General features: G+C 40.8%; 13 non-coding genes and 2 pseudogenes across 13 annotated transcripts; all 15 read left to right on the plus strand.

Annotated features, from left to right (window-relative positions):
- Nucleotides 1–814: 814 nt before the first annotated feature.
- LOC142508058 (5S ribosomal RNA) lies at nt 815–931 on the plus strand. Its single transcript, XR_012806290.1, has one exon. It is a non-coding gene; the product is annotated as a 5S ribosomal RNA (ribosomal RNA).
- Nucleotides 932–1608: 677 nt separating this feature from the next.
- Nucleotides 1609–1727, plus strand: LOC142513770 (5S ribosomal RNA). Its single transcript, XR_012809698.1, has one exon. It is a non-coding gene; the product is annotated as a 5S ribosomal RNA (ribosomal RNA).
- A 637-nt stretch (nt 1728–2364) lies between these two features.
- Nucleotides 2365–2481, plus strand: LOC142510757 (5S ribosomal RNA; annotated as a pseudogene).
- A 676-nt stretch (nt 2482–3157) lies between these two features.
- Nucleotides 3158–3276, plus strand: LOC142508284 (5S ribosomal RNA). Its single transcript, XR_012806505.1, has one exon. It is a non-coding gene; the product is annotated as a 5S ribosomal RNA (ribosomal RNA).
- A 636-nt stretch (nt 3277–3912) lies between these two features.
- LOC142515861 (5S ribosomal RNA) lies at nt 3913–4031 on the plus strand. Its single transcript, XR_012811682.1, has one exon. It is a non-coding gene; the product is annotated as a 5S ribosomal RNA (ribosomal RNA).
- A 9141-nt stretch (nt 4032–13172) lies between these two features.
- On the plus strand, nt 13173–13291 carry LOC142515857 (5S ribosomal RNA). Its single transcript, XR_012811678.1, has one exon. It is a non-coding gene; the product is annotated as a 5S ribosomal RNA (ribosomal RNA).
- Nucleotides 13292–13972: 681 nt separating this feature from the next.
- On the plus strand, nt 13973–14093 carry LOC142507495 (5S ribosomal RNA). The gene has a single exon (XR_012805751.1). It is a non-coding gene; the product is annotated as a 5S ribosomal RNA (ribosomal RNA).
- A 669-nt stretch (nt 14094–14762) lies between these two features.
- On the plus strand, nt 14763–14883 carry LOC142507496 (5S ribosomal RNA). The gene has a single exon (XR_012805752.1). It is a non-coding gene; the product is annotated as a 5S ribosomal RNA (ribosomal RNA).
- Nucleotides 14884–15552: 669 nt separating this feature from the next.
- LOC142509647 (5S ribosomal RNA) lies at nt 15553–15671 on the plus strand. The gene has a single exon (XR_012807812.1). It is a non-coding gene; the product is annotated as a 5S ribosomal RNA (ribosomal RNA).
- A 683-nt stretch (nt 15672–16354) lies between these two features.
- LOC142516942 (5S ribosomal RNA) lies at nt 16355–16473 on the plus strand. The gene has a single exon (XR_012812709.1). It is a non-coding gene; the product is annotated as a 5S ribosomal RNA (ribosomal RNA).
- A 7641-nt stretch (nt 16474–24114) lies between these two features.
- On the plus strand, nt 24115–24233 carry LOC142517487 (5S ribosomal RNA). Its single transcript, XR_012813231.1, has one exon. It is a non-coding gene; the product is annotated as a 5S ribosomal RNA (ribosomal RNA).
- Nucleotides 24234–24917: 684 nt separating this feature from the next.
- Nucleotides 24918–25036, plus strand: LOC142511423 (5S ribosomal RNA; annotated as a pseudogene).
- Nucleotides 25037–25841: 805 nt separating this feature from the next.
- On the plus strand, nt 25842–25960 carry LOC142509253 (5S ribosomal RNA). Its single transcript, XR_012807437.1, has one exon. It is a non-coding gene; the product is annotated as a 5S ribosomal RNA (ribosomal RNA).
- An 805-nt stretch (nt 25961–26765) lies between these two features.
- LOC142508827 (5S ribosomal RNA) lies at nt 26766–26883 on the plus strand. The gene has a single exon (XR_012807029.1). It is a non-coding gene; the product is annotated as a 5S ribosomal RNA (ribosomal RNA).
- Nucleotides 26884–27521: 638 nt separating this feature from the next.
- LOC142509730 (5S ribosomal RNA) lies at nt 27522–27640 on the plus strand. Its single transcript, XR_012807888.1, has one exon. It is a non-coding gene; the product is annotated as a 5S ribosomal RNA (ribosomal RNA).
- The last annotated feature ends 341 nt before the right edge of the window (nt 27641–27981 follow it).

A 27981-nucleotide genomic window follows, 5' to 3' on the forward strand; every position in this document is an offset into this window, starting at 1 on the left:
TCCCACTCAATATCGAGTGCGATCAAAGAGCACTAATTCACCGGATCCCATCAGAAATACAAAGTTAAGCGTGCTTGGGCAGAGCAGTACTAGGATAGGTGACCCCCTTGGAAGTCCTCGTGTTGCACGCCTTTTCGTGTTTTTCTATTTTTGATTACTTGTGACAGAAGATTTTTGGCTCAAATCATCTGAATCTCGATCGGGACCAGATAAGACATGTGAAATCAACGTACCTCGGGCACTGCTGGATTAGGACAAAATTGTAGCCTAATTTGATTGTAAACCGCCAAATGAACGAGCCTCATTACCCAGCAATGATCTGGTGACAATTTAGCCGAATTCCTTCTCTAAGACCCTCTAATTTGCGATTTTTCGCTTCTGTTAAGCTTCCGTATCCTCGAGAAATCAGCTTAGAAAGTTCGAAATTCGATTCCGGTTCCATTTTATCGTATCCCAGGCATAATAATAGCTTTACATTCGCTATTTTCTTTTTCTTATTTTTTTTTCTATTTTCTGGAAACATTTAGCAATTTTTGTTGTCGTGAGCCGGTTCTGTGCGGAAGTGTATGACGCAGATTACTCCGGAGATGGTTAACTCATTAAAAACAATTATTTAGACTGTTTTACCCATAATTTACGAAAACGGTCGCGACACGAGGAATGCCCAGGGAGGTCACCCATCCTGGCTCTGTCATCGCTCCAGAACGCTTAACTTCATGGTTCTGATTGGGCGAGAGCAGTGCCGCGTCTTGTCCATCGCCGCCCACTCCACACATACTCGAGGGGTATAAGAATAAACATCCCAGTCAATGTCGGGTGCGATCATACCAGCACTTATGCACCAGATCCCATCAGAACTCTGAAGTTAATCGTGCTTGGGCGAGAGCAGTACTAGGATGGGGTCCCCTGGGAAGTCCTCGTGTTACACCCCTTTTCGTGTTTTTCTATTTTTGATTACTTGTTGACAGACGATTTTCGGCTCAAATCATCAGAATCTCGATCGGGACCAGATAAGACATGTTAAATCAATGTAGCTCGGGCACTGCCGGATTTGGAAAAATTTAAAGGCTAATTTGATTGTAAACGGGCAAACGAACGAGACTCATTACTCCGCAATGAGCTGGCGAGATTTTAGCCGAATTCCATCACTAAGACCCTCTAATTTGCGATTTTCTGCTTCTGTCAAGTTTCCGTTTCCTCGAGAAATCCGCTTAGGAAGTTCGAAATTCGATTCTGGATCCATTTTATCGTATCCCAGGCATAATAATAGCTTTACATTCGTTATTTTCTTCTTATTTTTTTTCTATTTTCTGGGAATATTTAGCGATTTTTGTTGTCGTAAGCCGGTTCTGTGCGGAAGGGTATGAGGCAGATTACTCCGGAGATGGTAAACTCATTAAAAACAATTATTTCGACTGTTTTAGCCTTAATTTACGTAAACGGTTGCGACACGAGGACTGCCTAGGGAGGTTTCCCATCCTAGCTCTACCATCGCGCTAGAACGCTAAACTTCATGGTTCTGATTGGGAGAGAGAAGTGCCGCGTGTTGTTTGCCGCCCGCTCCACACGTACTCGAAGGATATAAGAATAAACATCCCACTCAATGTCGGGTGCGATCATACCAGCACTAATGCACCGGATCCCATCAGAACTCTGAAGTAAAGCGTGCTTGGGCGAGAGCAGTACTTGGATGGGTGACCGCCTGGGAAGTCCTCGTGTTGCTCCCCTTTTCGTGTTTTTCTATTTTTGATTACTTGTTGACAGACGATTTTCGGCTCAAATCATCTCAATCTCGATCGGGACCAGATAAGACATGTGAAATGAAAGTAGCTCGGGCACTGCCGGATTTGGACAAAATTGTAGGCTAATTTGATTGTAAACGTGCAAACGAACGAGACTCATTACTCCGCAATGAGCTGGCGAGAGTTTAGCCAATTCCTTCTCTAAGACCATCTAATTTGCGATTTTCTGCTTCTGTTAAGCTTCTGTTTCCTCGAGGAATCTGCTTAGGAAGTTCGTAATTCGATTCCGATTCCATTTTATCGTATCCCAGGCATAATAATAGCTTTACATTCGCTATTTTCTTATTCTTATTTTTTTTTCTATTTTCAGGGAACTTTTAGGGATTACTCCGGAGACAGTTAACTCATTAAAAACATTTATTTCGACTGTTTTATCCATAGTTTACGTAAACGGTCGCAACACAAGGACTGCCCAGGGAAGTCACTGATCCTAGCTCTGCCATCGCCCCAGAACGCTTAACTTCATGGTTCTGATTGGGCGAGAGCAGTGCCGCGTGTTGTCCATCGCCGCCCACTCCACACATACTCGAGGGGTATAAGAATGAACATCCCAGTCAATGTCGGGTGCGATCATACCAGAACTTATGCACCAGATCCCATCAGAACTCTAAAGTTAATCGTGCTTGGGCGAGAGCAGTACTAGGATGGGGTCCCCTGGGAAGTCCTCGTGTTACACCCCTTTTCGTGTTTTTCTATTTTTGATTACTTGTTGACAGACGATTTTCGGCTCAAATCATCAGAATCTCGATCGGGACCAGATAAGACATGTTAAATCAATGTAGCTCGGGCACTGCCGGATTTGGAAAAATTTGAAGGCTAATTTGATTGTAAACGGGCAAACGAACGAGACTCATTACTTCGCAATGAGCTGGCGAGATTTTAGCCGAATTCCATCACTAAGACCCTCTAATTTGCGATTTTCTGCTTCTGTCAAGTTTCCGTTTCGTCGAGAAATCCGCTTAGGAAGTTCGAAATTCGATTCTGTATCCATTTTATCGTATCCCAGGCATAATAATAGTTTTACATTCGTTATTTTCTTCTTATTTTTTTTTATTTTCTGGGAATATTTAGCGATTTTTGTTGTCGTGAGCCGGTTCTGTGCGGAAGGGTATGACGCAGATTGCTCCGGAGACGGTCAACTCATTAAAAACAATTATTTCGACTGTTTTAGCCTTAATTTACGTAAACGGTTGCGACACGAGGACTGCCTAGGGAGGTTTCCCATCCTAGCTCTACCATCGCGCTAGAACGCTAAACTTCATGGTTGTGATTGGGAGAGAGAAGTGCCGCGTGTTGTTTGCCGCCCGCTCCACACGTACTCGAAGGATATAAGAATAAACATCCCACTCAATGTCGGGTGCGATCATACCAGCACTAATGCACCGGATCCCATCAGAACTCCGAAGTAAAGCGTGCTTGGGCGAGAGCAGTACTTGGATGGGTGACCGCCTGGGAAGTCCTCGTGTTGCACCCCTTTTCGTGTTTTTCTATTTTTGATTACTTGTTGACAGAAGATTTTCCGCTCAAATCATCTGAATCTCAATCGGGACCAGAAAAGACATGTGAAATCAACGTAACTCGGGCACTGCCGGATTTGGACAAAATTGTAGGCTAATTTGATTGTAAACGTGCAAACGAACGAGACTCATTACTCCGCAATGAGCTGGCGAGAGTTTAGCCAATTCCTTCTCGAAGACCATCTAATTTGCGATTTTCGGCTTCTGTTAAGCTTCTGTTTCCTCGAGGAATCTGCTTAGGAAGTTCGTAATTCGATTCCGATTCCATTTTATCGTATCCCAGGCATAATAATAGCTTTACATTCGCTATTTTCTTATTCTTATTTTTTTTCTATTTTCAGGGAACTTTTAGGGATTACTCCGGAGACAGTTAACTCATTAAAAACAATTATTTCGACTGTTTTATCCATAGTTTACGTAAACGGTCGCGACACAAGGACTGCCCAGGGAAGTCACTGATCCTAGCTCTGCCATCGCCCCAGAACGATTAACTTCATGGTTCTTATTGGACGAGAGCAGTGCCGCGTGTTGTCCATCGCAGCCCGCTCCACACGTACTCGAGGGATATAAGAATAAACATCCCACTCAATGTCGGGGGCGATCATACCAGCACTAATTCACCGGATCCCATCAGAACTCCGAAGTTAAGCGTGCTTGGGCGAGAGATGTACTAGGATGGGTGACCCCCTGGGAAGTCCTCGTGTTGCATGTCTTTTCATGTTTTTCTATTTTTGATTACTTGTTGACAGACGATTTTCGGCTCAAATCATCTGAATCTCGATCGGGACCAGATAAACCATGTGAAATCAACGTAGCTCGGGTACTGCCGGATTTGGACAAAATTGTAGGCTAATTTGATTGTAAACGGGCAAACGAACGAGACTCATTACTCCGCAATGAGGTGGCGAGATTTTAGCCGAATTTCTTCTCTAAGACCCTCTAATTTGCGATTTTCCGCTTCTGTTAAGCTTCCATTTCCTGTAGAAATCCGCTTAGGAAGTTTGAAATTCGATTCCGGTTCCATTTTATCGTATCCCAGGCATAATAATAGCTTTACATTCGCTATTTTCTTCTTCTTATTTTTTTTCTATTTTCTGGGAACATTTAGCGATTTTTTTTGTCGTGAGCTGGTTCTGTGCGGAAGGGTATGATGCAGATTACTCTTGAGACGGTTAACTCATTAAAAACAATTATTTCGACTGTTTTAGCCTTAATTTACGTAAACAATCGCGACACGAGTACTGCCTAGGGAGGTCACCCATCCTTGTTCTGCCATCGCGCTAGAACGCTTAACTTCATGGTTCTGATTGGGCGAGAGCAGTGCCGCGTGTTGTCCATCGCCGCCCGCTCCACACGTACTCGAGGGATATAAAAATAAACATCCCACTCAATGTCGGGTGCGATCATACCAGCACTAATGCATTGGATCCCATCAGAACTCCTGTAAGGCCCGAGATTTTGTTACTGTAATCTGAGATTAATCTGAAATGATTTATTTATTTATTTAAAGATGATTATATACGGAACGGATCAGATCGGGAGAGCCGAAAGAAAGAATCACATTAGGTGTGAAGAATATAATCGGCGCACATGCGCGGCTTGAATGCGCGCATATGCGCGGAACGTCCAGAGAGTTCGGCGCACATGCGCGGCGGAAGGCGCGCATATGCGCGAGTAAGGGAATGTGCGAGACAGAACATCTCGCGCATATGCGCGAGAAATGTCGCGCATATGCGCTAGAGGATAAACCACAAGGTGCCGGGCAGAAAGCCAGGCGCATATGCGCGACCTTGTCCGCGCATATGCGCGAGGCATGCAAAACGAAAGGATGCCACTTGCCATCACCGTGCGACGTGTATATGTATATATATATATATATAAGCAAAGTCAAATTCTCAGAAATAAGAAGAAGAGAGGAACCGAAGCTCCAAGTTCCTGATGTGCGAAAATTGAACGCCACGCAAATTCCGTCTGTCTGATTTTGAATCCGAGTACGGTATCGTGTTAATAGCGACGACAGCTACAACTAGACGTAAGTTTTGTTACGTTTAGCCATGATTTGAATTTATGATATTGTCAGAATTGAATATGAATCAGATATGATGTTCCTGCTACAGTAGGCATTGTATAATTGTAGTCAGATTAAAGAATAGACTGGTTATACAATTATTATGAATTTCAGAGTTGATTTAGTTGAGATTCCATATCAGAGTTGTGTTATTATTCAAATTTTGAATTGTACGGATACTGATTATGTATTCTGGTATTATATCTGTGATGTTGAGATTGACGGGCTATCAAGACTGTATTGTTATGCTGTCGAAACATCAGTAGATTGATATTGATCAGATTCAGTAATGATTTCGATTGTATCGTGATATCATTGATATGAATTAGATTGTACCTTGTTCAGATATGGATCAGATTATATACCGATTTGAGTATTGATCAGAACGGGTCTTGAATTGAGTTATATACTGATATGGTATTTATGTGACTTGTCATTGCCAGACTGGGTATGGACAAATTGACATACAAGACTTCGTCTACATCAGATCGTGAAGAGAAAGGTATAAATAAATGTTGATTCGGGATTGCACAACTCGAGTTAGGTTTGACTTGAGTTTCCCAAAATCACATACTTTACTTTATTGCATTGATATTTGCAGATTATCAGATTGATATGTTTAGTCTATTGAATTATAGCAGAGCCAGAGTTTGAGTCTAGGGCAGATCAGCCTAGCTAGGGCAGAACCGCCGAGTCTTTGAAAGAACCGCGTAGACTCTAGACTTACGGTGTATCGATGAGCTTAGATGTAGATCGACGTCTATTGTAGACATTCGATACAGCATACCAAAGTCTAAATTAGATCAGGATCCCTAGATTAGAATGAGAGATGAGTCAAGTCTTAGATATTGAGACTAGAATTTGATTTACAGATCCGTATTGATTTATGTTTCGTAGATTACGATTCATGTTTTATTTACAGACTGTTATTGATACATGTTGTTTGATTATACTACATGTGATAAGATATAATTCATGCTTTTATGTTAATTCAGTTAACTGCATGTATACATTATTTATACTGGGATTTATTCTCAGCGGAGTATCCGACTGTTGTCTTGTTTTGTATGTGTGCATGACAACAGGTGGGACAGGATCGGGGTCAAGAAGATGATGAGAGAAGACGAGTTTAGAGTGGTGATTCCGGACTTATTGTAGATTTGGTTTAATACTTAAAATTTAGTAGTTGAACCTTAGACTAGTTTGAATAATTATTGTACATTATTGTACTTATATAATGAGATGTATATTAGTTACATTCCATTACGCTCCGCACTTGCATTTTAAAAAGAAAAAATTTTAGACCCTGATTATCTGAATTGATAATTAACTTCCAAAGATGATTAAGACAAACGATTAGCGTCCGGGACCCCACAACAGGTGGTATCAGAGCGATAGATCCTTTAGACTGAGATAGAAGAGAATGAGCGGGGTAGATAGATTGAGTTTTCTTTCCTTGCATGTGATTGCTAGCGTGAGAATTATTTTAATGTTGAACGACATTGCGTATGCTAGCATGACATTATGCTTTACTGCTTCGAAATACATGGTTACCTGATTATCTGATTTGAGTTGGTATTATGTATTATTGAGTATGAATCAGATCTGATTCATGATCAGCAGTAAGATGATCAGAGAAAGATTTGGAACAGATTTGTAGTATTTGAGTACTAATGTTTTGATAAGCAGATATACCTCCACGGAGAATTCCAGAAAGGGGTAGTACTTCGACTGAACAGATAGATGTATCAGAAACTCATATGGAAATACAGTTGAAAGAATTTCAGGTATTTCAGCCGCCGAACTTGAGTGGTACCGAGACGTCTGAAGATTGTGAGAACTGGTTTGATGACATAGAAATACTGTTTGATTTACTTAATAATTCAGATGAGCAGAGAATTAAACTGATATTCCACTAGTTACGAGAGACTGCCAGGAGTTGGTGGATTACAAGTAAAAGAATGCTAGAACAGAGAGGTACAGTGATTTCGTGGGAAATATTCAGAACTGAATTTTATCGAAGATTTTTCTCAGTTTCGTACCGAGAGGACAAGAAAGCAGAGTTTGAGAACTTGAGACAAGGTCAACTGAATATTGAAGAATATGTTGCTAAATTCTCTACTCTACTGCGTTTTGCTCCTAATGTAATTGGAAATGATGAAGCTGTAGCGGATCAGTTCATTAGAGGATTGAACTCGGAGATAGTTGCATTGATGAATATGCAGCGACCTTATCATTTTTCTGATGCATTGAGTAAAGCGAAGAGAGCGGAGGCGAGTCTGATTAGACAACTAAAAAGGGTGTGTGCGATGCAACCCCAGACACAGCAATCCCCTCTCCGATTTGATCGCGGCAGCACGAGTGGAAAGCAAGATTTGCTGAAAGCTCGAAAGAAACCATTCAAGAAGTTAAGGAGCGGACTGAGCGGTTCAACTAGCTCCAGTGGTTCCAGCTCAAGTTATACTGGAGTGTATTGCAAGATTTGCGGAGGGAGACATTCCACAGGGCAATGCTAGGGAGTGACTTGTAGTTGTCGTATCTGCCGACAGCCGGGACACTTTGCTAGAGTTTGTCCCCAGAGAGATTCCCGCAGATTTCAGAGAGCTAGACCATCTGGTGGTAGTGACCGAGGAACAGACCCAAGAGGCACTTGATGATATAGTGGCAAGTACTGTTCTTTTATGATTATATTGCATATGTATTGATATATATTAATGCATTTCTTACAATTGTCTCTGACTTAGTTGCATTGATATATACGGTACCTGTTGGGTCTGTATTGCGGTAGTATTAATTTTTGTACCTTCTGGGAAAGAAATATTGATATCAGAGATTTCTGTGATATATTGTATACTACAGTAAGATGAGAATGAGATCGAGTTAAATTATGATGTACTTGTGTTTTCTGATTTGATTTCATGATTGACATTAATATGCTGAACAAGTACAGAACTATTATAGATTCCTTTCAGGAGAGTATAAGATTCAGATCAGATATGGCTGATGAGTAGAGATTTCACGGTAAGGATTCTAGATTCAGAATTCCTTTGATATTTATGTTGTCTAGGGACTCGATTGTTGCAGAAAGAAGCAGATGGCATCCTTATGTATTCAGTAGACATACTGAAATCGAGTCTAGCATTGGCAGATTTGCCAATGATGTACGAGTTAGCTGATGTTTGCCCAGATAAGATTTCAGATTTGCTTTATATCAGAAAGATAGATTTCAGAATTGAATTGAGACCAGATAATGTTTATTGTTTTAGAATTCAGTACAGAATGATATTGAATGTCCAGAATGACACTGAATGAATTGAAAGAATTAAAAGATCAGTAGAAGAGTACCGACAAGGAGTTACATCTGATTTATTGTTTCTCTTTGGCATATTTCAGTATGTTCAGAGATATTCTGATGATTTCATGCTCGTTGTATCTATGATATTTTGATATATTCGCAGCATCTGATTGATTGAATCGAATAACTGAAGATTGAATGGGATATTCTGAGAAATGTGATTATTGTATACAGAAATTTTTCAGATATGAATTCTGCTTGAAACAGATTGTATTCAGAGTGTGCGATATCTGAAGTTAGTATACCGATTGTTCTTGACACAGTTAAAATTGTGATCAGTGACTGAGAACGATACCGATATCAGAAATATCAGAGAATTTATTTTGTCAGAGTGGGCAGATTGTATTATCTGAGTATGTTTTGAACTGCTTGAGAATTGTTAGCTTCTAGATCAGTATAGATTATTGATATTCCGAATCTGATTTGATAGTACGGTTATTCTGAGTCAGTGTTTGATATAGATTATTCAAACCGAATCAGAACTGAATTCAAGAATTACAGCAGTTCAGAAATATAATCAGAATGTCCAGAACTTAATTTCGATAATCAGAGCAGAGCATCGATCAGGGTGACAGATATGTGATTTTTACTGTATGAAAATGATTATCTTGTAATGTCAAATGTTTCAGAATTGTACAACAGAATTTGATATCGATAATCAGAACCGAATACCAGGTAGGTATTTTTCTTTAATTTATATTATTAACTGATTGTTTATACCAAATAGTTCGAATTGGAAATGACAGATTGGGTCAGAAGCGCACAGAAATGGATTCAGTAGTCGTTCAGGTAACAGAAAGTATATGATAATTCGAACATATAGTTTTTATATAGACAGATTAAATCAGTTGTGACAGAATTGGTACTGAAATGTTGGTAGAACTTGTACTAAAATGTCTGAATTGCCAATAAATGAAGACAGAAAGATAGAAATCAAAAGATTTATTACAGAATTTGTATATTTCTGACTAGACATGGGGAGTATACTTCGATGAATTCCGTAATGAGATCACTGCAATACTTTCCAGATTGTGATGTAATGTGATTGTGATTGACAGATTGTTCAATCTATATCTATTAGTTTGTACCAGATAACGTACAAACATGACCAAATGACACAGATCGATGTCAGAAAAGTGGTCAGAATAACTAGAATGCCGAAGTAGAGTATATCAGATTGTGATTTTGCTTGATTTTGTGCTTGTGGCAGAATATACCACGAACTCTTTTCTATACTATCCAGATATGGGAAGTTATTTATAGAGCCGTAGTGATGGATGTTAGCACTAGTGAAAACGAAACATTATTACTTTGTGCATTCTGGTCCAATGAGAACTGCAGATTTCCTGCGTATAAGGATAATGACTCAAAGATATCTGAGATAAGATCTGATACAGTCTGAGATAGAGCAAGAAAAATGGAACTGATTCAGAAGAAAATGAAAATTATTCTGTTGTTGAAAACACAGTAAGATTTTCAAAATAGCAAAGAGATTATTTGAAAGACAGAATCTGATATGAGATTGAGATTTCAGAATTGATTCATTGAGATGAGTTTCTGATTTAAACTCTGTATACATTCTTCTGATATATCTGAATTGGTTACTTGCGAGTTCGAGGACGAACTCCGATCTAAGAGGGGGAGAAATGTAAGGCCCGAGATTTTGTTACTGTAATCTGAGATTAATCTGAAATGATTTATTTATTTATTTAAAGATGATTATAGACGGAACGGATCAGATCGGGAGAGCCGAAAGAAGAAATCACATTAGGTGTGAAGAATATAATCGGCGCACATGCGCGGCTTGAATGCGCACATATGCGCGGAACGTCCAGAGAGTTCGGCGCACATGCGCGGCGGAAGGCGCGCATATGCGCGAGTAAGGGAATGTGCGAGACAGAACATCTCGCGCATATGCGCGAGAAATGTCGCGCATATGCGCGAGAGGATAAACCACAAGGTGCCGGGCAGAAAGCCAGGCGCATATGCGCGACCTTGTGCGCGCATATGCGCGAGGCATGCAAAACGAAAGGATGCCACTTGCCATCACCGTGCGACGTGTATATGTATATATATATATATAAGCAACGTCAAATTCTCAGAAATAAGAGGAAGAGAGGAACCGAAGCTCCAAGTTCCTGATGTGCGAAAATTGAACGCCACGCAAATTCCGTCTGTCTGATTTTGAATCCGAGTACGGTATCGTGTTACTAGCGACGACAGCTACAACTGGACGTAAGTTTTGTTACGTTTAGACATGATTTGAATTTATGATATTGTCAGAATTGAATATGAATCAGATATGAAGTTCCTGCTACAGTAGGCATTGTATAATTGAAGTCAGATTAAAGAATAGACTGGTTATACAATTATTATGAATTTTAGAGTTGATTTAGTTGAGATTCTATATCAGAGTTGTGTTATTATTCAAATTTTGAATTGTACAGATACTGATTATGTATTCTGGTATTATATCTGTGATGTTGAGATTGACGGGGTATCAAGACTGTATTGTTATGCTGTCGAAACATCAGTAGATTGATATTGATCAGATTCAGTATTGATTGAGATTGATCAGATTCAGTAATGATTTCGATAGTATCATGATATCATTGATATGAATTAGATTGTACCTTGTTCAGATATGGATCAGATTATATACCGATTTGAGTATTGATCAGAACGGGTCTTGAATTGAGTTATATACTGATATGGTATTTATGTGACTTGTCATTGCCAGACTGGGTATGGACAGATTGACATACAAGACTTCGTCTTCATCAGATCGTGAAGAGAAAGGTATAAATAAATGTTGATTCGGGATTGCACAACTCGAGTTAGGTTTGACTTGAGTTTCCCAAAATCACATACTTTACTTTATTGCATTGATATTTGCAGATTATCAGATTGATATGTTTAGTCTATTGAATTATAGCAGAGCCAGAGTTTGAGTCTAGGGCAGATCAGCCTAGCTAGGGCAGAACCGCCGAGTCTTTGACAGAACCGCATAGACTCTAGACTTGCGGTGTATCGATGAGCTTAGATGTAGATCGACGTCTATGTAGACATTCGATACAGCATACCAAAGTCTAAATTAGATCAGGATCCCTAGATTAGAATGAGAGATGGGTCGAGTCTTAGATATTGAGACTAGAATTTGATTTACAGATCCGTATTGATTTATGTTTCGTAGATTACGATTCATGTTTTATTTACAGACTGGTATTGATACATGTTGTTTGGTTATGCTACATGTGATAAGATATAATTCATGCTTTTATGTTAATTCAGTTAACTGCATGTATACATTATTTATACTGGGATTTATTCTCACCGGAGTATCCGGCTGTTGTCTTGTTTTGTATGTGTGCATGACAACAGGTGGGATAGGATCGGGGTCAAGAAGATGATGAGAGAAGACGAGTTTAGAGTGGTGATTCCGGACTTATTGTAGATTTGGTTTAATACTTAAAATTTAGTAGTTGAAGCTTAGACTAGTTTGAATAATTGTTGTACATTATTGTACTTATATACTGAGATGTATATTAGTTACATTCCATTACGCTCCGCACTTGCATTTTAAAAAGAAAAATTTTTAGACCCTGATTATCTGAATTGATAATTAACTCCCAAAGATGATTAAGAAAACGATTAGCGTCCGGGACCCCACAACTCCGAAGTTAAGAGTGCTTGGGCGAGAGAAGTACTAGGATGGGTGACCCCCTGGGAAGTCCTCGTGTTGCACCCCTTTTAGTGTTTTTCTATTTTTGATTACTTGTTGAGAGACGATTTTCGGCTCAAATCATCGGAATCACGACCAGGACCAGGTAAGACATGTGAAATCAACGTAGCTCGGGCACTGCCGGATTTGGACAAAATTGTAGCCTAATTTGATTGTAAACGGGCAAACGAACGAAACTCATTACTCCGCAATGAGCTGGCGAGATTTTAGCCGAATTCCTTCTCTAAGACCATCTAATTTGCGATTTTCCACTTCTGTTAAGCTTTCGTTTCCTCGAGAAATCCGCTTAGGAAGTTCGAAATTAGATTTCGGTTCCATTTTATCGTATCTCAAGCATAATAATAGCTTTACATTTGTTATTTTCATCTTCTTATTTTTTTCTATTTTCTGGGAACATTAAGCGATTTTTGTTATCGTGAGCCGGTTCTGTGCGGAAGGGTATGACGCAGATTACTCCAGAGACGGTTAACTCATTAAAAACAATTATTTCGACTGTTTTATCCATAATTTACGTAAACGGTTGCGACACGAGGACTGCCCAAAGAGGTCACCCAACCTAGCTCTGCCATTGCGCTAGAACGCTTAACATCATGGTTCTGATTGGGCGAGAGCAGTGCCTCGTGTTGTCCATCGCCGCCCGCTCCACACGTACTCGAGGAATATAAGAATAAACATCCCACTCAATTTCTGGTGCGATCATACCAGCACTAATGCACCGGATCCCATCAGAAATCCGAAGTTAAGCGTGCTTGGGCGAGAGCAGTACTAGGATGGGTGACCCCCTGGGAAGTCCTCGTGTTATACCCCTTTTCTTGTTTTTCTATTTTTGATTACTTGTTGACAGACGATTTTCGGCTAAAATAATCTGAATCTTGATCGTGACCAGATAAGACATGTGAAATCAACGTAGCTCGGGCACTGCCGGATTTGACAAAATTCTAGGCTAATTTGGTTGTAAATGGGCAAACGAACGAGATTCATTACTCTGCAATGATTTGGCGAGAATTTAGCCGAATTCCTTCTCTAAGACCCTCTAATTTGCGATTTTTCGCTTCTGTTAAGCTTCCATTTCCTCGAGAAATCCGCTTAGGAAGTTCGAAATTCGATTTCGGTTCCATTTTATCGTATCCCAAGTATAATAATAGCTTTACATTCGTTATTTTATTCTTCTTATTTTTTTCTATTTTATGGGAACATTTAGCGATTTTTGTTGTCGTGAGCCGGTTCTGTGCGGAAGGGAATGACGCTGATTACTCCGAAGATGGTTATCTCATTAAAAACAATTATTTCGACTGTTTTAGCCTTAATTTACGTAAATTGTCGCGACACGAGGACTGCCCAGGGAGGTCACCCATCCTAGCTCTGCCATCGCGCCAGAACGCTTAACTTCATGGTTCTTATTGGGCGAGAGCAGTGCCGCATGTTGTCCAACGTCGCCCGCACCACACGTACTCGAGGGATATAAATATAAACATCCCACTCAATGTCGGGTGCGATCATACCAGCACTAATGCATCGGATCCCATCAGAACTCCGAAGTTAAGCGTGCTAGGGCGAGAGAAGTACTAGGAAGGGTGACCCCCCCTGGGAAGTCCTCCTGTTGCACCCCTTTTCGTGTTTTTCTATTTTTGATTACTTGTTGACAGACGATTTTCGGCTCAAATCATCGGAATCTCGATCGGGACCAGATAAGACATGTGAAATCAACGTAGCTCGGGCACTGCCGGATTTAGACAAAATTGTAGCCTAATTTGATTGTAAACGGGAAAACGAACGAAACTTATTACTCCGCAACGAGGTGGCGGGATTTTAGCCAAATTCCTTCTCTAAGACCCTCTAATTTGCGATTTTCAGCTTCTGTTAAGCTTCCGTTTCCTCGAGAAATCCGCTTAGGAAGTTCAAAATTTGATTCCGGTTCCATTTTATCGTATCGTAGGCATAATAATAGCTTTACATTCGCTATTTCTTCTTCTTATTTTTTTGCTATTTTCTGGGAACATTTAACAAATTTTTTTGTCGTGCGGAAGGGTATGATGCAGATTACTCTGGAGACGGTTAACTCATTAAAAACAATTATTTCGACTGTTTTAGCCTTAATTTACGTAAATGGTCGCGACACGAGGACTGCCCAGGGAGGTCACCCATCCTAGCTCTGCCATCGCGCCAGAACGCTTAACTTCATGGTTCTGATTGGGCGAGAGCAGTGCCGCATGTTGTCCAACGTCGCCCGCTCCACACGTACTCGAGGGATATAAATATAAACATCCCACTCAATGTCGGGTGCGATCATACCAGCACTAATGCATCGGATCCCATCAGAACTCCGAAGTTAAGCGTGCTAGGGCGAGAGAAGTACTAGGAAGGGTGACCCCCCCTGGGAAGTCCTCCTGTTGCACCCCTTTTCGTGTTTTTCTATTTTTGATTACTTGTTGACAGACGATTTTCGGCTCAAATCATCGGAATCTCGATCGGGACCAGATAAGACATGTGAAATCAACGTAGCTCGGGCACTGCCGGATTTAGAAAAAATTGTAGCCTAATTTGATTGTAAATGGGAAAACGAACGAAACTTATTACTCCGCAACGAGGTGGCGAGATTTTAGCCAAATTCCTTCTCTAAGACCCTCTAATTTGCGATTTTCAGCTTCTGTTAAGCTTCCGTTTCCTCGAGAAATCCGCTTAGGAAGTTCAAAATTTGATTCCGGTTCCATTTTATCGTATCGTAGGCATAATAATAGCTTTACATTCGCTATTTCTTCTTCTTATTTTTTTGCTATTTTCTGGGAACATTTAACAAATTTTTTTGTCGTGCGGAAGGGTATGATGCAGATTACTCTGGAGACGGTTAACTCATTAAAAACAATTATTTCTATTGTTTTAGCCTTAATTTACGTAAATGGTCGCGACACGAGGACTGCCCAGGGAGGTCACCCATCCTAGCTCTGCCATCGCGCCAGAACGCTTAACTTCATGGTTCTGATTGGGCGAGAGCAGTGCCGCATGTTGTCCAACGCCGCCCGCTCCACACGTACTCGAGGGATATAAAAATAAACATCCCACTCAATGTCGGGTGCGATCATACCAGCACTAATGCATCGGATCCCATCAGAACTCTGAAGTTAAGCGTTCTAGGGCGAGAGAAGTACTAGGAATGGTGACCCCCTAGGAAGTCCTCGTGTTGCAGCCCTTTTCGTGTTTTTCTATTTTTGATTACTTGTTGACAGACGATTTTCGGCTCAAATCATCTGAATCTCGATCGGGACCAGATAAGACATGTGAAATCAACGTAGCTCGGGCACTACCGGATTTGGACAAAATTGTAGCCTAATTTGATTGTAAACAGGCAAACGAAAGAGACTCATTACTCTGCAATGAGCTGGCGAGATTTTAGCCGAATTCCTTTCTCTAAGACCCTCAAATTTGCGATTTTCCGCTTCTGTTAAGCTTCCGTTTCCTCGAGAAATTCGTTTAGGAAGTCTGAAATTCGATTCCGGTTCCATTTTATCGTATCCTAGGCATAATAATAGCTTTACATTCGCTATTTTCTTCTTCTTTTTTTTTTCTATTTTCTGGGAACATTTAGCTATTTTTGTTGTCGTGAGCCGGTTTTGTGCAGAAGAGTACGACGCAGATTATTCTGGAGATGGTTAACTCATTAAAAACAATTATTTCGACTGTTTTAGCCCTAAGTTACGTAAACGGTCGCGACACGAGGAATGCCCAGGGAGGTCACCCATCCTAGCTCTGTCATCGCGCCAGAACGCTTAACTTCATGGTTCTGATTGGACGAGAGCAGTGCCACCTGTTGTCCATCGGCGCCCGCTCCACACGTACTCGAGGGATATAAGAATAAACATCCCACTCAATGTCGGGTGCGATCATACGAGCACTAATGCACCGGATCCCATCAGAACTCCGAAGTTAAGCGTGCTTCGGCGAGAGCAGTACTAGGATGGGTGACCCCCTAGGATGTCCTCGTGTTGAACCCCTTTTCGTGTTATTGTATTTCTGATTACTTGTTGACAGACGAATTTCGGCTCAAATCATCTGAATCTCGATCAGGACCAGATAAAACATGTGAAATCAACGTAGCACGGGCACTCCCGGTGTAATGCCCGAGATTTTGATTCTGTTAATCTTAGATTATTGATTAAGAATTGAGGTGATTATAGCCGGGCCATTTCGTGACCAGATTGGGCAAAACATATGAAAAGTACAATATTTGGACAGAACTGTTGGCGCCCGAGCGGTAGGAAATGACCGCCCGAGCGCCAGTGTTCAATAAGAATACTATTCGGGCAGAACCTGTGGCGCCCGAGCGGTAGAAAATTACCGCCCGAGCGCCAATGGATAACAAGCCGAGTACCGGGCAGAGTGTTCGGCGCCCGAGCGGTAGTTTATAACCGCCCGAGCGCCGACTAAAAATCAGGGAGAATGGGACACATATCTTTACATGCATGAGATATATATATATATATATATATATATATATATATATATAAGTTTCCTTTTTCAGAATTTAGCAGGAAGAGTCGAGGATTTCTCTAAGAAATCCTTACGCCTTTTAGCGTATAGATTTGTGATTTGTGAACGTTCCGCCCGTCCGATTTTGAATTCGATTATGAGATATTGGAAGTGATATCTGACTAATATTGTATTGTTGGGTATACCGATATTTTACCGTTATGCCATCGATAGTGAATTAGATTGAGTATTGAGCAGAACAGATTTGATTGGAGCAATGTATTGATATTATACTCCTCGATATTGTTATTGTCAGATTGATATTGTCAGGCTTTGAGTTCGAGACTTTGACAGAGTCAGAGTGACAGAAAGAAAGGTATAAATTAATGTTGAGTTGGGATTGCACAACTCGAGTGAGGTTTGACTCGAGTTTCCCTAAATCACATACCTAGTTTACTGCATTGATATTTGTAGTTAATGAGATTGATGTTTGTAGTCTATTGATTTATAGCCACTGCATGTTTTGACTACTGATTCGTTTAGTCATAGACTGATTCGTCTAGCTATCGGCTGAGTTGCCTAGCTACTGGCTGATTCGCCTAGTCATCGGATGATTCGCCTAGTCCCTGACTGATTCGTCTAATTATTGGCTGATTCGCTTAATCCTTGATTGATTCGTCAATTCTATGGCTGATACGACTAGTTGATTTACAGTTTTGATATCATACATGTTTGTTGATTGGCTGCATGTGAATGATATTTGTTATATGCTTTTGTATATGTTTTTATATGATTGCATGTTTACATTGTTTATACTGGGATTTATTCTCACCGGAGTTATCCGGCTATTGTCTTGTTTTTTATGTGTGCATGACAACAGGTGGGACAGGCTCAGGGTCGAGGAGATGAGGAAAGATCGTGATTAGAGTGGAGGCTCCGGACTTGGATTAGAGATAGGGTTGGACACTTGATATTAGCTGTTAAACCTTAGTTGAATAAATGTATGTGGTACAGGACTTGTACTTTTATACTGAGATGTATATACGTTTTATTTCACTACGTTCCGGATTTTAAAAAAAATTTAGACCCTATTTTATAATTGATTAATTAGTCCCAATGATGATTAAGAACATGATTAGCGTCCGGGCCCCCACAACAGGTGGTATCAGAGCGATAGATCCTTTAGACTGAGAAAGAAGCTAGTGAGCGAGGTAGATTGAGTTTTCTTTCCTTGCTTGTGATTGCTAGTATGCTTTACTGCTTTATATAATACATGTTACTTGACTTATCTGATTCGATTGTGTAATATGTATTATTGGGAACGAATTTGAACCGATTCTTGATCAGCAGTAAGATGATCGGAGGAGGGACTGAATTGAAACAGGTTTGTTGGATTGGGGTTACTAATCCTTTTGATATTCAGATATGCCTCCTCGAAGAATACCAGAACAGGGTAGCACATCGAATCCTCCAATGGATGTTACAGCCACTCCAATGGAGACATTATTGAAAGGGTTTCAGTCGTTCAAACCACCGACACTGAAGGGTACTGAGACATCAGTTGAGTGTGAAAGTTGGTTAGATAACATTGAGATGATGTTTGATTCACTGGAGTACAGTGATGAGCGCCGAATTTAATTGATTGGGCACCAGTTGCTTGATGTTGCAAAGAACTGGTGGATTACGATGAAGAAGGCCTTGGAGCATCGGGGTACGACTATTACTTGGGATGTATTTAAAACTGAGTTTTATCAAAGATTTTTCCCAGTGTCGTATAGAAAAGATAAGGGGGCGGAATTTGCCAATTTGAGACAGGGTCAGCTGAACATTGAAGAATATGTGACCAAGTTCTCTACCTTATTGAAGTTTGCTCCCCATGTGGCTGGAAATGACGAAGCTGTTGCTGATCAGTTCATCAATGGCTTGAATTCCGATATATTTACATTGGTGAACACAGGGCGACCGAATAACCTTGCTGATGCCATGAATAGAGCAAAGGGCGCTGAAGCGGGCCTGATAAGGCAGAGAGGAGCTGCATCTGTTCCCCTAGAATCGAGACCACAGCAACCACCTCCCCGATTTGAGAGTGACAGTAGCAGTGGTAGAAAGAAAGATTTTCTGAAGGATAGAGGAAAGCAGTTTAAGAAGTCTGGCGGCAGTTTTGCTAGCTCCAGTGGTTCCGAACAGAGTTATACCGGCGTTTACTGCGGAAATTGTGGAGGGAGACATTCCACTGAGCAATGCCAAGGAGTACTTGGTAGTTGCCACTTCTGCAAACAACAGGGACATTTTGCCAGAGTGTGTCCACAGAAGGGTTCTCAAGGATCCCAGAGAGCCGAATCATCTGGATCAGCGGCACAGTGGAGTAGACGAGATCAGCTGCTGTTCCTTCATTTCAGCCAGCACCATCTCAGTCACAGTAGAGGCCAGGAGGAAGTCAGACAGTTGGCCAGCCTCCTAGACAGCAGGCCAGAGTATTTGCTTTGACTGAGGAGCAGGCTCAGGAAGCACCAGATGATGATGTTGCAGGTAACTGTTCTTGATGTAGTTATCCTCCTTTTGTATTGATAAATACGGATGCTTCCCATATGTTTATTTCTGAACGATTTGCATTGAGTCATGCATTGCCTGTTGAAGCTTTATTCTACTGTAGTGTATCTCTTGACTAGTTGGGGAGAGTTTTTATATCAGTGAATTCTGTAAAATATCGTATACTATAGTAGGATGAGAATGAGATTGAGTTAGATCGTGTGGTAGCTTGTATTGTACTAGTGTTGTCTGGTTTTGAGACTGCATTACTGATATTGATATGCTGACCAAGTACAGAGCTACCCTAGATTAGTTCCACAAGATGGTGAAAATCGGACCTGAGATGGCCAAGGGATGAATAGTGTACGATAAGGATTCTAGATTGAGAATTCCTTTGATAATTCGTACTATCTATAACTCGATTATTACAGAAAGGAACAGAGGGACTCCTTATGTATTCGGTTGATTTACTGAAGTTGAGTCTATCATTGGCTGATTTACCAATGATAAGAAAGTTAATAATGTTTTCCCCGATAAGACTTCTGATTCGATTCCAATCAGAGAGATTGATTTTAGCCTTGATTTGATATCAGAAACAGATTGCATCCTGATTGAGACAGATTACATTCAGGGTGTGTTATATCTGAAGATGTTATATCTGTTGAATTTAGCAGAGTTAAACCGGAATTAGTTGGCCGAGGTGGATATCAGTGTCAAACATTTGCGGTTTATGAGTTTAGCAGATCAGTACCGATGAGTAATGTTTTGAATCTGATTGAAGCTTGCTGTTGTTTTGAATCTGGGTTTGAATCAGGTAAGTAATACTGCCTTGTATATGAATAACCAATCTGTTGTTCCAAATGTTCCGAATTTAAAATGATAAATATTGCCAGACAGTGTGCAATAACTTATTCAGTATGCATTTTGATAGTTGAAAAGATGTTGATAGAAACAGATGAGAGTAGATGTGACAGAGTTTGTACTGGAATGTCTAATTACCTAAAGATAAAGACAGAAATATAGAAACCAGGAGATGGGTTATACCGATTATTGATACTTAAATAGAAATGAGGGTACATTTCTATGGATTGGTGACGAAAATATCGAAATTTTCCTAAGACTGTGATGCGATGTGATTATGATTATAATTGATAGAATGCTTGAATATGCATATATTAGGTGTACAGGATGATGTACAGATAAGATCAGACGATCAAGAGTTATGTCAGAAGAGTGATTAGACTGCATTGAATGCCAAAATTGACTATATCACACGATGATTTTCGGTTGATTTTGTATTTTTGGCAGAATATATTATAAACTCCTTCACCTATCGTCTATAGATTGACGGATAGTCGGAGCAAACTATCCGGATACTGGAGAATATCCAAGAACTGTAGTGCTGGATTTTAGCACTAGTTGACATGATTTATTGTCATTTGTGAATTATCGTACAACCACAGCTATCAGACAAGTATTGAAATGACTTCTTTCGAAGCGTTGTACGAAATTAAATGTTGATCCCCTCTTTATTGGGATGATATCTCTAAGGTTCCTGATATCGACCTGGCATGATCAGAGATATGACTGAAAAAGTGAAGCTGATTCAGAAGAAAATGAAGGCAGCCCAAGACAGACAAGCCAAATATGCCAATGTCCGACGACGACCGTTGGTATTTGAGGCTGGAAATCGAGTATTTTTGAAAATTTCACCTTTCAGATGAATTGTCCGATTTGGCAAGAAAGGGGAGTTGTCTCCACGATAGATTGGGCCGTATGAGATTCTTGAGAAGATAGGAGATCGTGCCTATCGACTCACTTTACCGCTTTCATTATCCGGAATACATGATGTCTCTCATGTAGTTTTATGGCAGAAGTACATGCAAGATACTTCCCATATGATTCAACCAGACGAAGTTGAATTGAATGAGACATTGAGCTATTTCGAAAAACCGATTCAGATTATTGATCGTAAAGAAAAGTAGCTCAGAAAGAAGACTATTCCACTTGTGAAGATTCAGTGAAGTCGTCATGACATCGATAAAGCTACTTGGGAAACCGAGTCTGATATGAGACAGAGATTTCCTGAGTTATTTCACTGATGTGAGTATTTTGATTCAGCTTCTGCTATACATTTCTTTCTGATATCTAATTTGATTGCCTGTGATTTCGGGGACGAAATCAAATCTTAGGGGGTGAGAAATGTAATGCCCGAGATTTTGATTCTGTTAATCTAAGATTATTGATTAAGAATTGAGGTGATTATAGCCGGGCCATTTCGAGACCAGATTGGGCAAAACATATGAAAAGTACAATGTTTGGACAGAACTGTTGGCGCCCAAGCGGTAGGAAATGACCGCCCGAGCGCCAGTGTTCAATAAGAATACTATTCGGGCAGAACCTGTGGCGCCCGAGCGGTAGAAAATTACTGCCCGAGCGCCAATGGATAACAAGCCGAGTACCGGGCAGAGTGTTTGGCGCCCGAGCGGTAGTTTATAACCGCCCGAGCGCCGACTGAAAATCAGGGAGAATGGGACACATATCTTTACATGCATGAGATATATATATATATATATATAAGTTTCCTTCTTCAGAATTTAGCAGGAAGAGTCGAGGATTTCTCTAAGAAATCCTTACGCCTTTAGCGTATAGATTTGTGATTTGTGAACGTTCCGCCCGTCCGATTTTGAATTCGATTATGAGATATTGTGTTCCTATCGACGCAGGCTTCAACTGGACGTAAGTTTTGCTACGTTTTGATATGATTTGAAATTATGTTGTTGAAGGAATCGGATATGATTCATATATGATGTTCTTGCGATATTAGACATTGTATAATCGAAACCGGACTGGAGAACAGATATCATATGAAATTGTTATGATTTTCGGAGTAGTTTTGGAGTCGATTTGATATCATAATTGAATTGTTATCGATTATGAGATATTGGAAGTGATATATGACTAATATGGTATTGTTGGGTATACCGATATTGTACCGTTATGCCATCGATAGTGAATTAGATTGAGTATTGAGCAGAACAGATTTGACTCGATATTGTTATTGCCAGATTGATATTGTCAGGCTTTGAGTTCGAGACTTTGACAGAGTCAGAGTGACAGAAAGAAAGGTATAAATTAATGTTGAGTTGGGATTGCACAACTCGAGTGAGGTTTGACTCGAGTTTCCCTAAATCACATACCTAGTTTACTGCATTGATATTTGTAGTTAATGAGATTGATGTTTGTAGTCTATTGATTTATAGCCACTGCATGTTTTGACTACTGATTCGTTTAGTCATAGACTGATTCGTCAAGCTATCGGCCGAGTTGCCTAGCTACTGGCTGATTCGCCTAGTCATCGGATGATTCGCCTAGTCCCTGACTGATTCGTCTAATTACTGGCTGATTCGCTTAATCCTTGAATGATTCGTCAATTCTGCGGCTGTTTCGCCCAGACACTGGATATAGGAATTATATCGATGCCGTTTAGGGTTGGGTCATTCCTATCGACTGAGATTCGATATAATTCTCAATATTCAAAACCGGGATCCCTAGATTAGGAATGAGTCAAGTCTGAGTTGACGCGTTGTTTGAGTCAAGTCTGATACGACTAGTTGATTTACAGTTTTGATATCATACATGTTTGTTGATTGGCTGCATGTGAATGATATTTGTTATATGCTTTTGTATATGTTTTTATATGATTGCATGTTTACATTGTTTATACAGGGATTTATTCTCACCGGAGTTATCCGGCTGTTGTCTTGTTTTGTATGTGTGCATGACAACAGGTGGGACAGGCTCAGGGTCGAGGAGATGAGGAAAGATCGTGATTAGAGTGGAGGCTCCGGACTTGGATTAGAGATAGGGTTGGACACTTGATATTAGCTGTTAAACCTTAGTTGAATAAATGTATGTGGTACAGGACTTGTACTTTTATACTGAGATGTATATAAGTTTTCTTTCCTTACGTTCCGCATTTTAAAAAAAATTTAGACCCTGTTTTATAATTGATTAATTAGTCCCAATGATGATTAAGAAACATGATTAGCGTCCGATCCCCCACACCCGAATTTGGACAAAATTGTTGCCTAATTAGATTGTAAACGGGCAAACGAACGAGACTCATTACTCCGCAATGAGCTAGCGAGAGTTTAGCCGAATTCTTTCTCTAAGACCCTGTAATTTGCAATTTTCCGCTTCTGTTGAACTTCCGTTTCCTCGAGAAATCCGCTTAGGAAGTTTGAAATTCGATTTTGGTTCTATTTTATCATATCCCAGACATAATAATAGCTTTACATTCGTTATTTTCTTCTTCTTATTTTTTTTCTATTTTCTGCTAACATTTAGCGATTTTTGTTGTCGTGAGCCGGTTCTGTTCTGAAGGGTATGATGCAGATTACTCTAGAGACGGTTAACTCATTAAAAATAATTATTTCGATTGTTTTAGCCTTAATTTACGTAAACGATCGCGACACAAGGACTGCTCAGGGAGGTCACCCATCCTAGCTCTGCCATCGCGCCAGAACGGTTAACTTCATTGTTTTGATTGGGCGAGAGCAGTGCCGCGTGTTGTCCATCGCCGCCCGCTCCACATGTACTCGAAGGATATAAAAATAAACATCCCACTCAATGTCGGGTACGATCATACCAGCACTAATGCACCGGATCCCATCAGAACTCCGAAGTTAAGCGTGCTTGGGCGAGAGCAGTGCTAGGATGGGCTACCCCCTGGAAAGTCCTCGTGTTGCACCCCTTTTTGTGTTTTTCTATTTTTGATTACTTGTTGACAGACGATTTTCGGCTCAAATCATCTGAATCTCGATCAGGACCAGATAAAACATCTGAAATCAACGTTGCTCGGGCACTGCCGGATTTGGAAAAAATTTTAGTCTAATTTGATTGTAAACGGGCAAACGAACGAGATTCCTTACTCCGCAATGAGCTGGCAAGAGTTTAGCCGAATTCCTTCTCTATGACGCTCTAATTTTCGATTTTCCGCTTCTTATAAACTTTCGTTTCCTCGAGAAATACTCATAAGAAGTTTGAAATTTGATTCCTGTTCCATTTTATCGTATCTTAGGCATAATAATAGCTTTACATTCGCTATTTTCTTCTTTTTATTTTTTTTTCTATTTTCTAGGAACATTTAGCGATTTTTTTTGTCGTGAGCCGGTTTTGTGTAGAAGGGTATGATGCAGATTATTCTTGAGATGGTTAACTCATTAAAAACAATTATTTCGACTGTTTTAGCCATAATTTACGTAAACGGTCGCGACACGAGGAATGCCCAGGGAGGTCACCCATCCTAGCTCGGTCATCGCGCCAGAACGCTTAACTTCGTGGTTCTGATTGTGCGAGTGCAGTGCCGCATGTTTTCCATCGCCGCCCGCTCCACACGTACTCGAAGGATGTAAGAATAAACATCCCACTCAATGTCAAGTGCAATCATACCAGTTAAAATGCACCGGATCCCATCAGAACTCCGAAGTTAAGCGTGCTTGGGCGAGAGCAGTACTAGGATGGGTGACCTCCTGGGATGTCCTCGTGATTCACCCTTTTTCGTCTTTTTATATTTTTGATTACTTGTTGACAGACGATTTTTGGCTGAAGTTAAGCGTGCTTGGGCGAGAACAGTACTAGGATGGGTGACCCCCTAGGAAGTCCTCGTGTTGCACCCCTTTTCGTGTTTTTTCATTTTTAATGCTTGTTGACCGACGAATTTCGGCTCAAATCATCTGAATCTCGATCAGGAACAGATAAAACATGTGAAATCAACGTAGCTCGGGCACTGCCGGATTTGGACAAAATTGTAGCCTAACTAGATTGTAAACGGGCAAACGAACGAGAATCATTACTCCGCAATGAGCTGGTGAGAGTTTAGCCGAATTCTTTCTCTAAGAGCCTCTAATTTGCAATTTTCCGCTTCTGTTAAGCTTCCGTTTCCTCGAGAAATCCGCTTAGGAAGTTCGAAATTCGATTCCGTTTCCATTTTATCGTATCCCAGGCTTAATAATAGCTTTACATTCGTTATTTTCTTCTTCTTATTTTTTTTTCTGTTTTCTGGGAACATTTAGCGATTTTTGTTGTCGTGAGCCGGTTCTGTGCGGAAGGGTATGATGCAGATTACTCTGGAGACGGTTAACTCATTAAAAACAATTATTTCGATTGTTTTATCCTTAATTTACGTAAACGGTCGCGACATGAGGACTGCTCAGGAAGGTCACCCATCCTAGTTCTGTCATCGCGCCAGAACGCTTAACTTCATGGTTCTGATTGGGCGAGAGCAGTGCCGCGTGTTGTCCATCGCCGCCCGCTCCACATGTACTCGAAGGATATAAGAATAAACATCCCACAAAATGTCGGATGCGATCATACTAGCACTAATGCATCGGACCCCATCAGAACTCCGAAGTTAAGCGTGCCTGGGCGAGAGCAGTACTAGGATGGGTGTCCCCCTGGGAAGTCCTCGTGTTTCACCTTTTTTCGTGTTTTTCTATTTTTGATTACTTGTTGACAGACGATTTTCGGCTGAAGTTAAGCGTGCTTGGACGAGAGCAGTACTAGGATGGGTGACCCCCTAGGAAGTCCTCGTGTTGCACCCCTTTTCGTGTTTTTCCATTTTTAATTACTTGTTGACAGACGAATTTCGGCTCAAATCATCTGAATCTCGATCAGGACCAGATAAAACATGTGATATCAATGTAGCACGGGCACTGCTGGATTTGGACAAAATTGTAGCCTAATTAGATTGTAAACGGGCAAAAAGAACGAGTCTCGTTACTCCGCAATGAGCTAGCGAGAGTTTAGCCGAATTCTTTCTTTAAGACCCTCTAATTTGAAATTTTCCGCTTCTGTTAAACTTCCGTTTCCTCGAGAAATCCGCTTAGGAAGTTTGAAATTAGATTCTGGTTCCATTTTATTGTATCCCAGGCATAATAATAGCTTTACATTCGTTATTTTCTTCTTCTTATTTTTTTCTATTTTCTTGGAACATTTAGCGATTTTTGTTGTCGTGAGCCGGTTCTGTGCGGAAGGGTATGATGCAGATTACTATGGAGACGGTTAACTCATTAAAAACAATTATTTCGATTGTTTTAGCCTTAATTTACGTAAACGGTCGCGACACGAGGACTGCTCAGGGAGGTCACCCATCCTAGCTCTGCCATCGCGCCAGAACGGTTAACTTCATTGTTCTGATTGGGCGAGAGCAGTGCCGTGTGTTGTCCATCACCGCTTGCTCCACACGTACTCGAGGGATATAAGAATAAACATCCCACTCAATGTCGGGTGCGATCATACCAGCACTAAAGCACCGGATCCCATCAGAACTACGAAGTTAAGCGTGCTTCGGCGAGAGCAGTACTAGAATGGGTGACCCCTGGGAAGTCCTCGTGTTACACCCTTTTTCGTATTTTTCTATTTTTGATTACTTGTTGACAGACGATTTTCGGCTCAAATCATTTGAATCTCGATCGGGACCAGATAAGACATGTGAAATCAACGTGGCTCGGGCACTGTCGGATTTGGACAAAATTGTAGCCTAATTTAATTGTAAACGGGCAAACAAAAGAGACTTATTACTCCGCAATGAGCTGGCAAGATTTTAGCCGAATTCCTTCTCAAAGACCCTCAAATTTGCGATTTCCGCTTCTGTTAAGCTTCCGTTTCCTCGAGAAATCCATTTAGGAAGTCTGAAATTCTATTACGGTTCCATTTTCTTCTTCTTTTTTTTTCTATTTTCTGGGAACATTTAGCGATTTTTGTTGTCGTGAGCCGGTTTTGTGCGGAAGGGTACGACGCAGATTATTCAGGAGATGGGTAACTCATTAAAAACAATTATTTCGACAGTTTTAGCCATAAGTTACGTAAACGGTCGCGACACGAGGAATGCCCAGGGAGGTCACCCATCCTAGCTCTGTCATCGCGCCAGAACGCTTAACTTCATGGTTCTAATTGGGCGAGAGCAGTGCCACGTGTTGTCCATGGCCGCCTGCTCCACACGTACTCGAGGGATATAAGAATAAACATCCCACTCAATGTCGGGTACGATCATACGAGCACTAATGCACCGGATCCCATCAGTACTCCGAAGTTAAGCGTGCTTCGGCGAGAGCAGTACTAGGATGGGTGACCCCCTGGAATGTCCTCGTGATGCATCCCTTTTCGTGTTTTTCTATTTTTGATTACTTGTTGACAGAAGATTTTCGGCTGAAATTAAGCGTGCTTGGGCGAGAGCAGTACTAGGATGGGTTACCCCCTAGGAAGTCCTTGTGTTGCACCCCTTTTCGCGTTTTTCAATTTTTAATTACTTGTTGACAGACGAATTTCGGCTCAAATCATCTGAATCTCGATCAGGACCAGATAAAACATGTGAAATCAACGTAGCTCGGGCACTGCCGGATTTGGACAAAATTTTAGCCTAATTAGATTGTAAACGGGCAAACGAACGAGATTCATTACTCTGCAATGAGCTGACGAGAGTTTAGCCGAATTCTTTCTCT

This window comes from Primulina tabacum, chromosome 10 (genome assembly GCF_025594145.1).
Source record: "Primulina tabacum isolate GXHZ01 chromosome 10, ASM2559414v2, whole genome shotgun sequence".
NCBI lineage: Eukaryota > Viridiplantae > Streptophyta > Magnoliopsida > Lamiales > Gesneriaceae > Primulina > Primulina tabacum.